The sequence below is a fragment of the Fringilla coelebs genome (assembly GCF_963513975.1).
Source record: "Fringilla coelebs genome assembly, chromosome: 6".
NCBI classification, from domain to species: domain Eukaryota; kingdom Metazoa; phylum Chordata; class Aves; order Passeriformes; family Fringillidae; genus Fringilla; species Fringilla coelebs.
Genome location: NC_140034.1, coordinates 24,081,130 through 24,096,538, shown reverse-complemented (window position 1 = coordinate 24,096,538; position 15,409 = coordinate 24,081,130).

Genomic DNA, 15,409 nt, shown 5'->3' with positions numbered 1-15,409 from the left:
GCAGATTATCTGATCTCAAATCTGTTTGTGGTGATTAATAAAATGTGAACACAGGCATGAACTGTTTTCAAACTGCTGTTAACACTTGTTCATTTGACAGATTTTCTGAACAAGAGGATATGAGAACACTGCCACTTTTTTGTGCTAAAAATGTCAGTTTACATTCTGTTAAACCTCCATGTTATAGCACAAAAAATTCACAACATCATGTCCTTCTACTCAGTAAATGCAATCTACTAATATTGTTTTCCAGTAAGTATTTCTAATTCCTCTGCTGTTTTAATAACTGCAGGGATATTCATAAAAGCAGTCATGATTATAACACATTTCACTTTAGCAAAACTAGATATTTTTAACAGCTGCTCTTTTACTCTGGGATTAGGCTACATATAAGTAAAATTAATGAGGGAAAACTGCGATGTTCAGAAATTGACACCATGCAAGGCTCATCACATCCTCTTCTATGCTGGTTTTAGGGACAAGCTGTGTTGAAAAAAAATGATGAATGATTTCATCCTCCTTTTTTTCTTCTTCTCACAAAATACCTTTGAACTCTTGGGCAGACCACCCAGATCCCAGCCCAGAGATGTGCAAAACAGTTTTAGGGTGTGCTGTTATGTAAAGGGTACTTTTGTGGGATTAAGAACTGAAAACAGGTTTCTTAATTGTTCTGTGCTGGTTAGCAGCTGATGAATGAAAATCCTATTTGCACAGGACTAGCAGGATGACAATTCCAGCTAAAATGGTCCTGGAGCATAACCTTTCAGCAAACTCCTTCCCCCTCAAGTAACTGGAATCACAACATTTGGAAGGGGAAAAGGAGGAAAGCAAAGAAGAAAATAGTAAAGTCTTCAAATAGATCTGATTTAAAACTCAGAAGTGCATTTGCCTAGAAATAGCAATAACAACAATGACAATGGGACTTGAACCAGGATTGTATGGAGATGAACAATATGGCTGTGGTATCAAGGGTACCAGCTAGCAATAACACTCATCACTTCCATGTTCTGAATACAAATTAGTATTTCCTGTACTGTTGTCATTACAAATCTCTTTTTTGTTTCAGGTATTACTTTCCCAAGCTCAGATACATTCTTAATTAAAATCAGGTAGAGAAAGCTCCAAGGGCAACCTATAACAAAGACCCAGAACAAATAATAAAGGCTTCAATAAGTGTAGCACTGAAGATTTTTCAGTAGGTTTAGTTCAAGGGACTAATCAGCTGTTAAAGACAGAAGAGTATAGCTTAAGTCTTTTAGTTTCATAACCTGAGTATCTTCAGAGCTTTACCATGGAATTAATTTGGCTTTACTGGTGTTGCTTCAGCCAAATTACTGGTGAAATGAACCACCCTTACACATGAATACCCATCCACTATAGAATTTTGCCAGATGTCTGTCAGCTGACAAGACACAAGAGGTCAATAAATACTCAGAATTACAACATAACTTTTAGCTGGCTTTATCACTTTAATCTATCAGACCAATCCTCACTGCATCACTTTGTGAAAAGTCAACTGAGGAGTCTTTCATTTATATTTGTTTTTAGAGCTTGACCCTGCAGAGTGCCAAGTGCCATCAGCTCCCAGGCAAGTCCTGGTGAATTGAGTCACTTTATGCCCTTCAAGAATAGCTCCTAAATTGAGTTATTAGCTGTACAGTCATGGGGTACCTTACTTTGCTACCTGAAACAAGCTGCAAGAACAAGTTACTTGGCTTGAATCAATATTTTAGCCCAGGCAGCTTTAAGAAATCAGTCAGGGGACAAACACTTGGGGCACGGAGCCCTCCTGCCACTGCTGACCTGGCTGGCTCTAAAGCTGCTCAGCCCTTCAGTCTCTGGCTCAGCACTAACTGAATTCAGCCTTCGAGGATCAGCAGCTGCCACTGCCTTCAAGGTTAACAGCCTTAAATTGCTGCTGAAACATAAAAAGGCTGTCAGCCTTTGTCTCCCCGTGCAATTGTAATGCAGCAGTTCTTGCCATAGAAGTCAAGAGAGGATCATTCATGATTTTTCTCAACATTGTCTTCAAATGCCCTTGAAAACTTGCCAGTAAAGAAAAGAAAGGGAGCAGGGTGGGGAGGAAGCTTGGCAAGAATTCCATGATGAACAGAAGGAAAATATGGGAATGGTGTTTATTAATGGTTAAGGGAAAAGAAAGTGGTGATAATTTTGCTAAACTGGTGAAAAATTATCACATTTTAATTCAGTCATAATGTCCTGGTGGACAGGAAGCCTCTGACACTGAGTTGGCAGCTTAACAGTAGGAATATGTGAGTCTTAAATGAAACATATAATAATGTAAATTTTTTCTTGATGGATTCCCCTTTCAAATTCATAGGTGAATTCTGAATGGCCTAGACCTTAATCACATAGAAAAGGGATAATGAGCCTCCTCCCAAAAGTCTTACTTGCTTGGGCTGTGTGGGGTTTACTGCTGTTGTCTAAATGTAAGTGCCATTCAAGACATCCCAGGGGTATCTGGGACATCCACACACAGATACTACACAGGAGCTAGGAAATATTTGAAGAGACAATTCACTGCCAGACATCTGTCTGAAATGTTTACATTTCACTATAAGAGTGCAACTAGAAGGCAGTGGGCTATGGTGGAGTTGACCTCAGCCAAAAGCACATCATTTGGGATAAAAAAATGACACAGGTATGCAGGAACAGTTGACTCCTGGACCTACCCATTTCTTCCAGAATTTATTCTGAAATGTTACTTTTGTTGTCCCAAGAAACTTAAATATGTGTGTGTGAGAAGATATAACCAATGACAAAGGAAGATTTTTGTTACTGTAGTTTCATTTCCTCTGCGCCAGATGCTTTGATGTCCCACGGTTCCAGCTGCAGTGAGTTGAGAGTGACTGGCTGCCAGACAGCCTTACAGCCACTATCTCACTTTTCCTCCTCAGCAGGACAAAGGGAAAGAGTGTGATGAAAAAGCTTGTGAGATAAAGATAAAAACAGAGAGATCACTCAGCAATTACCATTATAAGCAAAACAGGCTCAGCTTGGGGAGAAGATTAATTTAATTTACTGCCAATTAGAGAGTATAATAGTAAGACACAAAGACAAAACTAAACCCACCTTTTCCCACCTATCCTTCTCAGGCTCAACTTAACTCTCTTGTTCATGACACTTCTCCTCCCTCCTGCAAGTGGAGTGGCTTTTAAGGAATGGGGGCTGCAGGCAGTTTATAGCACTTGGTCTCTGCTGCCCTTCCTCCTCCTAATTTTCCCCAACTCTAACATGGGAGATGCAGTCCTTCATAAACTGCTTCAGTGTGGAAGCAGGAATAACCTTTGTGCCTGGAAAGTTGTTTCTCTCACATTTTTATCATTCCATTCTCACAGCTGCTGTGAAGTGGGTTTTACCCTTTAAAAATGTTTTTGGAGGTGCCACCAGCCTGAGTGGGCTTTGTGGAGCCAAGGGTCTGTTTTGAAGTCAGCAGGAACTGGTTCTGCCTGGGAAGGGGCAGCCCCTGGTCCATTCTCACAGAGGCAACCTCTGCAGTACCTGTACACATGTACACGTGTGGTTTTGGTCACCTTTGTTAGGAGACACTGAGTCCAGTAGCGTGAGAGAAACGGAGCTGGAGCAGCTCCCTGGTCAAGCTTCCTTGGTCAAGCCAGTATCATGTATTCCTTGTGGGAACACATGTGTATATACCTGATACACACACATAAGCATGGATAGGCACACAAATTAACTCAGACAGAAGCACTCATGCAAACACAAAGTGCCTAATCAAAGATGTTCTGTACAGGAAGAGATAAACAACTTTCTAGGTGCTCAAGACAACAAAGAATCCACTATACCTTTAAAATGAACCAATTGGTAGTAATTTACATGTGAACTTTTAGAAAATAATTTAATATTCTCCACTTTTACAAGGTTAACTTTTTCAGGGCTTCTTGATCACACAGATATCTAATCAACATCCAGATTTAGCTTTTGAAAGCATTTACTTGCCCTCTGGTTTCCTTCAATGTTATTACAGTGTGTAGTTTAAATCTTCTTTAATCTGCTTCAATTCTGGCAGACTGATTAATAAACATTAATTATAAAGATGCTGAATAGGCATTATGAAAGAAGAGGATGAAGAGGAGGTAATGGCTGGGGAAAGAAGATAAAATGTGGTGATCTTTCTGGTCTGATATGTCATTCTCTGTATGTCTTTACCTTCCCTGTTATATCAAGTCCAGCAAGCCATCACAAGTAACTAACCCCTGACTTCTGCTGCCACACAGCCAGAGCTTCCTCTGATGCATTTGCACCCCAGCCTCAGTCTCTACTCTCCCCTGTGATGGAATGTTACAGACCTTGTCCATCATGGGTTTGCCATCTGGTTATACCTGGCACTCAGCAAAGCCCTGCTCGTGAGCACACTCACCTGCTGCATCCCTGAGCTTGGATTTCTCTCATTGCCCAATATGCTGCTGGCACCCTTGAGCCCATAAACCAGCACAGCATTGCTCTGTGCATCCCAGATGACATGGCCTGAGCAGCCTTTGTGCCAGATTCTGAAGGCACTGAAAATGGGCCTTGATGGGAACAAACTGCTCTATCCATTTTGGTTTTCTTCTCTGTGAGTTTTTTGACTCTTGGTTGAATAAGGTTAAAAACAAGAAAATCTGCTTAAACAAACATAAAACCACCAAACCCCATCAGTTTGCACCACTGAAAGCTCAAGGGATAGTGTCAGCAGTGGAAGGTGATGAGATAGAGCAGGGTCTGCTGTTTTGGCAGGAAAAGCCAAAGAGAGCATAGAAATTTGTGGAAGAGAAGAAACTTACTTATTTTCCAAGTCAGAAAAGTGAAATAAGGATAATCTACTCTGGGAATAGAAGTAGAGAATAAAATTCCTGCTAATAGATCATATTAATTCAGGAAGATATATTTAGACCTTCTGAAATGTGGTAACAAATATTTATGGGTACAAATTGTGATTAGAAAAAGCATGTCCCTAGTTTCTCTTACTTGGTAAATCGAACTAATGCAGTATACAATTCCCATGTCTATTCATTTGATATTATGATGGTGTGGATGAACTGGTGGATTAACTTACTCTTGGCCATTAAAATAGGGTACTGTGAGAGATGAATAACTTCAACTTTGGAAGCAAAATCCTGTGCTTTCTGTTTCTACTATGATGACTGCCAGCTGGTTTCCTTCTCCTTTCTATGCCCACTGTTCTTTATTACATCAAAAAACCCCTTCTCTTTGCTATGTGAAGCCATTAAGTTGTTTTTCTAAAGTCTCACTAAGCAGAGTGATATCACTCACTGAGAAAGGTAGATCTTTCGCCAGCCACTATTTTTACCATAAAGACCTAAAATCCTGTGACTGGTTACACAGTCATCCCTTGGCTCTGATACTGGAGCAGGTTTAGGCTTAGGAAATCCAGATTCTTCCCTTTCTCTGGTCAGGGGTATCTCCTTTTGTGTTGGGCAGTGGCTTAGGCCAAGAGTTCAAAACATTTCTATGTCTTAACTTAAAAAACTTTAAGCTGGGAGCTAAGAATATGCAGGAGGCAGCAAATAATTTTTAAATGCTACATTTTCCTTCCCATTCTTATTTTTTTTTCCTAAATTTCAATGCCATGGTTATTAACATTTGTAATGAATGGAGTGGCTACACAAGCTGAGAATTCAAAGTTAAAAAACAAATCTCTTTCAGAAAGCCCTGATTTAAACCCTTAAGCTCGGTGTTCTCAGTTTTCATTAGTCACTTTTGGTCCTCTTAGTATTCATCTTGCTGGCTCAGCAGGACAGGCATAGTACAAATACATTTGCACCTAAGCGAGATGTGCCGTGGAAAGACCTGGAATAAAACAGACCTCTGAACTTCAGAGATGACTAAGTGGCAAAAGCTTCTGTCATCTTTCCATGAAGGCTTTGCTGCAGGGTCATTATCTTTCCCTTTTATTTTATACGCCCCACACATTTTAGAAAGAGTCTTCACCATAACGAAAGGACATAAACTTAGATAGCTGCAGTGACTGATTGCTTTTTCTGTGTTACTACACCAGAGTGTTTTACATTTGTGTCTTCAATTTCACGGTGGATTAGAATATATTTCTAGTTCACTAGCAGAAATTGGCGTCTGTTCAATAAACTGTCCCAGAGATATATTCCTTCTTATGGAGGTGATGTTCTAGTGCTTCCTTCCATTTTCAAAGCTATTTTGAGGCATTCAAAGTCAGCTTTATTAAGCTGATAGATCAAGAGTGGAGATTTAGGCACAGAAAAACTCAGTGCTGATGAACCTAACATGTGTCTGGCCCTCCTGGTGTCATTTCACTGCTGAATTATGTGTCTAGGCATAGTATTTCATAAGGCTCTTAGGTCCTCCTGGCTTCATCCCAAAACCCAGAACTTTTGGAAGACAGTTTTTGTTTTCCCTAGACCCCATTCTATTGTACCTGTGGATACAACTCTGCAAAAGAGCTTCTATTCTTCATGAAATATTCCTTTCACATCCTGGCTAAATGTAGATTAATCCGAGACACTAGCAAAAATGTACTCCCATACTTTATCTGACTGAAAGTGACTAATGATTATTTGGAAATTATGGCATTTAAATATTAATAGTCTTCCTTTAAAGCTCTTATATGTCTTTATTTAGGGGCTTTTTTGCTTTGTATAAATATGCAATCAATTTGCACCTAGTTATGCACTTGTCACTTAACTCCCACTTACAGTTTTCCACACTGCTATTCTGGATAAGCATGAATTAAAATTATTCAGCCATGTTGAATCAATTGTTCTTGCTTGAAAATTCTTCATATCCCGAAACATTGAGGTAATAATAATAATAATAATAAATATAAAAAAATAATAAATATAAAAACATTGATTTTGGTGATAATAGGAACAAAAAAATAACATTAATAATAAAAAAAAAATAATAACAATTATAACAAGATGAAGAAGAAGAAGAAGTAATATTCTAACAAAGTAAGAGTAAATTAAAAATACAAAGTACTGATGAAAGGTAGTAGCATCTATTCCAGAAATTACATCCAGATCTCCATTGTTTTGGAAGGAAGCTGTGATGAGCCTTTAAAATATAGGCATTGAAAATGGAAATGAAAAAAGCCCCACTGGCTAGACCTCTTACTGAAAGTTGGAAAAGGATTATCAAAAGGCAGGAGCTGTGAGAAAGCACAAAAAAGCTTTTGAAAGAAGAAGCATGATAATAGCATGATATTTACTCCATAGTAATTCTGGTACAATAAATTTTAATAATACTAATGTATTTTTGTAAGGATTAGGCAAGAACAGTAGCAACATCCTCAGCACAGGAAGGACATTGATTAAGTGGATTAAGTCCAGAGGAGGGAGACCAAGATGGTTGGAGAAATGGAGCAACTCTCCTGTGAGGAAAGGCTGAGGGAATTGCAGTTGCTCAGCCTGGACAAGAGAAGGCTTCCAGGTGATTGCATTGCAGCCTTTCAGTGCCTAAAGGAGGGCTACAAGGAATCTGAAAGGGAACAGTTCACAAAGGCTTGTGAACATACAAGCAGGAGGTAATGTCTTCAAATTGAGAGTAGGATTAGATTAGTCATTAGACAAATTATCTGGTGTGGGGGTGGAAGGCACTGTAACAGGCTGCCCAGAGAAGTTGTGGATGTCCCTTCCCTGGAAGTGTTCAAGGCCAGGTTGGATAGGGCTCTGAGCAACCTGGTTCAGCAGAAGACATCCCAGCACAGAGCAGGAAGTAGATGATCTTTAAGGTCCCTTCCAACCCAAACCATTCTGTGATTCTATGACAATAGAAAATGCAATTTCAATTCACTTGAAAAGCATATAAAAGTGAGAAAGTCTAAATTTGTTCTTTAATGAATTTTCATTGCATATGAAAATATGTAAAGACATAAAGTGTACTCAGAGTCAGAAGGAATGCCTCAAAAGACGCTGCAGTAAAGAAAACTATAATAGTTAACGCATTTAATATTAAGAAATAATAAATCCAAAGATTATTTAACTTGTGTTCCAAAAGCCGTTGTGCTCTTTGAGAAGAAAGAATTGCAGGACTTGAGGGACTGTGAATTAGCTGGGACTTGCAAGAGTAGAAAAATGTTTCTCCTGCTCCCTGACCCTGCTCCCTGTACAGCAGCAGGTGAGGCACCATCCCAGCCAACATGCTGAGCAGTGGAAGCTCAGTGCCCGGAAGGGGAAAGGGAATCTCCTGAAATGTGACTGATGTTTAATGTACTCTATCTGTAAAGAAACCATATATCCATTAACAGCTCAAAACTCTCTACACATCTTTCACTATTTTGGGGGGAACTTTCACTAGGATCATTTCAAGATGTAACTTTTGGGTAAAGTGTATTTATTATAAGTTTTTGATCGGTCTGATATCCCTCTGTGATTTCTGTATGTCAGAGCCACAGGAGACCTGTGTATGTGGTTGTGCATAGCAGGGGAGGTATTGCTTCCTTCCCATTTTGTATTTCTCAACGCAAGAACAAATATTTCTCAACACATTTCTCAACAAGAATATAAGTCCCATTGTGCTCTTGTATTTTATTTGAACTGTGTTTCTCACAAAAGCAACAACTGGCAGTTTGTACAGAAGTGCTTGCAGTTTAGTAGATAATTAGCAATGTGGATGGCTCTTTTGGATTTTCAGCCTTTTTAGAGCAAAAAGTAGAAACACTCTTGAAAATATTTTCATAAGCCTAACCTTTGTTTCAGCATTTGGACTGTAAAAAGCAGTGCAATGACTACTCCCATGGCATTTCCTGATTTGTCTTTTTGGTTGGCATTGGCAAGTTCAGAAATACAAACAGTGCACTTTTGCATGTTTTTGATGCTGAGACATGAGGTAGCGCCTCGTGGGAGGTGATCCCCCATGGGCTGAGGTCAGCACCTGCTGAATCATTCTGCAGGCTCCATCCCAGCTGTGCACCTGAGCTTTCCTCCCAGAGAAAGAGGGGTGGAAGGGGAGTTGTTGTAGCTGTGCCTTGTCCTGAGGTGCAGGTGGGAGGCCAGCTGATCCACAGGCAAACCCACTCAGAACCTGTCCAGGTTCCATGGGCTGATGTTGTTCCTGTTAACTGAAGTGTGTTGCAGCAAATAGGTGATAATAAAGTCATGTAAGCACAGCGATCATAAAGTGCTGAGGGGTAAAGAAGAAATAAAACAAACTCAGAGGCATCTAGGAGAAAGAACTATCAAAATGCAAAATGGCCTTCTTTCAGTATGTAAATCAATCTGAATCTGCATTTGGTTTCTGTCTTACAGCAGTCTGTAATTAGAAGTGTTCTGACTACTGTTTGTTGCTGGCACAAGAGCCAAGAGAAATTCTAGTTAATTGCCTAACATTGCAAAAGCCTTATATCTCAGAGTTTCATTTAATGAATCAAATTCTGAACTTGTCTCCTGCTCCAGGAGCTTTTATACATTCTCTTTTTCATACTAGAACATTTCTGACCATCCCAAAACCCAGCTGAAGATTTGAGGACAGGTATTACTAAGCTAAAAGTTTGACCCTGTCTGTCTCAAACTAGAGGAAAAGGTACTTCCCAATGTAGTGAATGTATTTTGTACATATCAGTTCAGTTGCTTATGAATCTCCACAATAGCATAATAGTTCATTTTTGGGCCATGGATGCCATTACTGGTTAACATTTAAAAGCACCTTCAAAAATACGATTTACAAAGTATGTGGCCTTTAAAGACATTTTCAGCTGAAGATCTTCTCTGATAGCTGCTTGTCACTTGCATGTCCCTGGCTGAAAATATGTCTGGCAGGTTACAATGGAATAGCTCCTGATAACTCAGCACATCACTTTAATGAAGCTACTTAGATTTGCTTTTATTTTTAAATTAACCCTGTCTAATGAAGACTATTACCTTTAGGGACAGGAGAGGTCTGATTTGCCTAAAAAAATTAAAATGTTCAGATCACACTGAGAAACAAAAATGAAGTATAAAGGATATGAAAAGTGATGATGTCACACAGTTGGACTGTCACATGAATAGCTTTAGGGAAAGATCTTGAGTCTTTAGTAAGATGCATAATATTTATAACACAGAAGACTGTCCTAAAGATATCAGGCAGCCCAGATGTTATCAGAATGTGAGATAAATATTGATGAACCAGATTGTAACCATTCTTTAACACTCAAACCCATGTAATTTCCAGGGCATAAACATGTTACCCAGTTTAGTTACTTAATGAATTAAATCAGGCAATGTATTAAATAGTTTGCTAGATGTGTTTTATTTACTAAATAGGCTTATGAAAATTTCCTGATTCCATTCTCTTCAATATTTCTTAGGTAGCTTTAGCTTCCCTAAATGAGCTTCAGTAAATTCAGACATAGAGTTAATTATTGTGATGAGGCTCTTATCCAAGTTTTGAAAACATTTACCACAGGATTTTTTACCTATTGTCACAGGTCTGAGACCTGGGTTTATATGCTGGATTTTAAAATAAAAATAAATAAAACATTTAAAAAGTTTAAAATACAAAGATAAAAATGTACATAAAAACAAAATCTCATATGACATGAAAAAAAATTATACATTCCAATTTAACATGCAATCTCTTAAGGACAAATTCATATGACCTAAATTCTATCAAAACCTATCGAACATGCCATCTGCTTTTTGACTGGCTCTTTTTTTGAGAAGTCTAACCATGAAAATTTGTGGCCAATCTCAACAAAATCTTCCTAGAAAAACAAATCTAAATAAGCCAGTGTTTTGGCAACTGGTTTTAAGTCTTTATTTTTTAAAGAATTTCCATCCCTCTAAATCAATAAACTTTTTGACTTCTCTGTTTGGCAAGTTTTTCAACCAGAACTGCCAGAAGTGCAGGGTTCTGTGACATGATGCTGTAGGTGACAAAATCCAGGAAAAATTCCCCCTCCCTTGCTAGTGCTCTTCCTGTGAGATGCAAGTGGGGACCACTGGGGTGGTCCTTGAAGCCTCACAGTGAATCATTCTGTTTTAATAACATTTAGAAAAGCAGCATATATATAACCTGATGTGACTGCGTGCCAGTAATGAGTCATTTCTTCTCTTAAGATAATAAAACATTCTAATTATCATGTATTATCCCCCAGATTATAAGAGAGATGTGGTATTCACTGCACAACTGTCTATAGATTTCTTGCACAAACATTTACAATAGTGCAGGTGAATGTCACAGTGCTTAACAGCAGCTTTTTCAGACAGAAATCAATTCCATGAGAGGTAAAATTCACAACTTCCATTGATTTCAGTACAAATTAAATATTCTTTTTTTCACAGAATTACATGTAATAAGTGCGTATGTGACATCTCACAGATGCTCTGTTATTAGTCTATGAATAGCTTCAGTTGAAAAAATGATCTTAACTAACCCTGAATTGCTCTAAAATAGATTTTCGGCATTGACAAATTTTAAGTTTTCTCTGCAGAAATGAAATGCCTTCAAACATTCCCTTAGTCTGTAATCCCAGCAGCTCATAGTGCAATTACATTCAGATTTATTGATGCACCTCTCATCACACTGATTTTCCTCAGTTTTACTGACCACAGTGGTATGATGTCTTTTGTGCCCAGCTCTCTGTCTTTTGATAATTTTTCTTCCTTTCCTCTTAAACATGTGATTTTTAGCATCACTTTGCTTGCCCTTTCCCATTTGCCCATAGAGTGAGTCACACTCACAGAAGATTTTTCCAACATTCCTCTAGATGCTTGTGCCAAGGCTGCAGGTAGAGAGGATTCACAAAGTAATTTTACTTTCTTCCCTCGAGACACATGCATGAGACACTCTAAATCTTCACTTCTCCTGCAGTAATATATAATTTATGGCTATATTATTACATGCACTCTCCCCACTATCAGGTGACATGAAGAATTCGTAGCACAATCAGAATGCCACGGCACAAACTTTGCAATGAGTCCACGATGCTTGCCATGCCTATCTAATTAATCTAGGACATCCTCCTATGACTATAGCACAAATTGTTCAGCTAAATAAAATACCAGTACCTCTTATGGGCAAACCTTTATTGTCATTTGCAAAGAACTCCCTATATTTATTTTTTTTTTAATAAATGAAAACTTCACCCACCTTAATTTTATTTTGTACTTGTGCAAACGTGTAACCATCCATGAGTCACATCTGTAGCTTGATACTCCAGCTGCAGATCCTGAAAATGAGCCATTAACATAAGAAGTCTGAAATTATCCACAATTTTCTTCATTTGGCACAGTTGCCAAAGAAGCTAACAAAAAAAAAAATTATTTGAATTCCATTTTGCCAGAATGCTAATGGCAATTACTGTATCTGTCTATTAAGATTAGCTTAGTTTTCATGCATTGGGTCCTCCTTGTGTACACAAATATGGATAGATGAACCAACTGGCACAGAAACTTTGAAAAAACCAAAACAGTATTTTTCCTGACATGTAGAAATGGTGAATACTCTCCTGCAGAACACATACTGACAAAAACAGGAATGCATTGTACCAGACTGGCAAAGATAATTTTTGGATCTTCCTGACCTCTGAACTAGTATGTCCTGTGTGGTAATCTGCAGTATGGTAGGAAATGAATTACTCATTCTGATGAATTGTTAAACATAGAATCATAGAACCATGAAATCATAGAATGGTTTGGGTTGGAAGGGACCTTAAAGATCACCTACTTCCAACTCCCCTGCTGTGGACAGGGACACTTTCTGCTCAACCAGGTTGCTCAGAGCCCTATCCAACCTGGCCTTGAACACTTCCAGGGAAGGGACATCCACAACTTCTCTGGGCAGCCTGTTACAGTGCCTTCCACCTTCACAAAGAATTTTTTCGTAATATCTAATCTAATCCTACTCTCAATTTGAAGACATTACCTCCTGCTTGTATGTTCACCAGCCTTTGTGAACAGTTCTCCTTCAGATTCCTTGTAGCCCTCCTTTAGGTACTGAAAGGCTGCAATACATTCACCTGGAAGCCTTCTCTCCAGCCTTCTCTCCAGCTCTCCAGGCTGAGCAATTGCAATTCTCTCAGCCTTTCCTCATGGGAGAGTTCCTCTATCCCTCTGATCATCTTGGTTTCCCTCCTCTGCACTCACTCAAACAGTTCCCTGCTCTTCCTGCTGGGGACCCCAGAGCTGCTGGAGCACTGCAGGTGGGCTCTCAGCAGAGCAGAGCAGAGGAATCCCCTCCCTGGCCCTGCTGCCCATGCTGCTTTGATGCAGCCCAGGACACATTTGGCTCTCTGGGCTGGGAGTGCCCATGGCTGGCTCATGTCCAGCCTCTCAGCCAGCAGCACCCCCAGGTCCTTCTGGGCAGGGCTGCTCTGGGTCTGTGCATCCCCAGCCTGTGCTGGCAGCAGGGTTGGCCCAGTCCAGTTGCAGCACCTTGCACCTGGCCTCGGTAAACCTCATGAGGTTTGCATGTGTTCATTTCTCAGGACAAAGTTATAGTGAGGTCTGACACAGAGTTGTGCAGTACCTGCTGGCATGGCTGAGCACTCAGTCATACAAGAAGCATTGCTGGAGCCAAGAAAACTCCTCCCAGCGGTCAGCCTTCACAGGGCTGAATGAAGACTCTTCATCTGGCTTGGGGGTCTCAGAACTGTTTCTATTTGCTCCTCTGTTTGAGATTGAGAGAAGCTGTCTCTGGCTCATTCTGAGTCTGTTCCCTGTCTGAGGAGAAACGTCCTTCCAAGAAGATGATGTCATAGGAGGGTTTACTATTTGCATGTGATTTATCACATTTATGTCAGGTTATTTATTGTAGGATTATCTTGGGAACACTGCAAAATTTTCACACAATTGCATTTCAGTAGCGTATCATATCAAGAATTACTTAGTTAAATGAGAACAAGAGATATATATTTTCCCTCAAAATATGCTCTCTACTCCACCAGCTGTAATCCCCTCCATTTTCTTTCAGAAAAAGCAGAAGGGCTGGGGGGAGGATGAGAAAACAATGCATTCAATGGCTGGTCCTAGGGCAGACTTGTACTCCTGCTTGCCTTTCTGCCTCAAGTCTTTTATTCTGGAAGCTCTTCGGAGCTAGCACTTCTTTTTCTATAACATAATTGATTATTGGTGAAAAAGCAGAACTGGGATCTAAATTAGAGACTCTAGAAGCCCTTCTTCCTCTCTCAAGAAAGGCTGCAGTGGGAAAGTTGGGATTCTCTAAACTGAACATGAAGCCAGAAAGGTTCATCACGCACTTGTGAAATAGCTTTTATGTTCAAGAGGAAATGTAAGAAGAATAGATACAGTAATACTTCTTAAATTATTTCTTTAAACTTTGAAAACATACAGTAAGAGGAACTGTATGTACACTGTGACTTCTCTGTAACATTAGCTGTTTTATTCTTCTTCAAATTAAGATAAGGCTAAATAATAAAATTAGATCTAAAAATAAGAAAGTTAGATGAGGATTGCCCTTGTTTTATTGTTTGTTGCCAAGGAAAAGCAAATTCCAAGCAAAATTTAAATGCAGTTTTCATGCCATGGAGTCCAAATACATTCAAGTGATAAAGATGGTTAATAACAATGCAAGTCAAAATTAGGGTAAATTGAACTGTAAATCATTAAATAGTAATGAAAAACAATAACAAAATAAAATCAAGTGTATTTGCTTAAGTCAGTGCTAGCTAAAAATGTATCTGAATGTGCTCTGCCAAATACTAATTAAATCAAATAGTGTGCTACTCTCTACATTTGTCTTCTCTGTTTACAATATATCAAGCTATATGGTTGATAAGAGAAAAAAAATAAAAGCTTGAACTAATACTTTATTAGCCTTCATTTAGCACTGGAAATGCAAGGGAGGCACTCTGAATGTTCAGTTAGTGCTGTAAGGGGATTAGCAGCAATGAGGATTGATAGCTTTGACAATATGGTTGTACAAAGAACAAAAATGACTGAGAGCATTACAAAAACTTGGCAATTCCTGTATACAACTCCTAGATAAGTTTAACAGGAGTGTTTTCTTGCATAATAATTCCTTCACTTTACATACATAAAGCATTGTAATTTCACCAGGTTCTCCATTGTACTTTGGACCTCAACTGAGCACTTGGCAAGAATAGGATGAATATTTTTTGGTATGTTACAGTATGGTAAAAGAGGGACCAGCAGTTTCAGATATATACCAACATAATACTCTTATCCCTCTGTTTGGCAGAACTCCTTGGTCCAGTCTGTTTACAAGTGTCATTCCTGTTTTACTAAAATTAATTTGCACTAAGAATGGCTTTAACAACATAATGCCACAAAAATTCAGTCATCCTTTTCCTAATTTCCACCCTCCTCACACATTCAATATATACAGCTTTTATTACTAAACACTTGATTTTGTATCAAAACTGCATTAGCAAGTCTACTTCTATTCTGCCTTCACCTGTCAGGAACTTTTTTTACTGAGATCCTCCATTATGAGT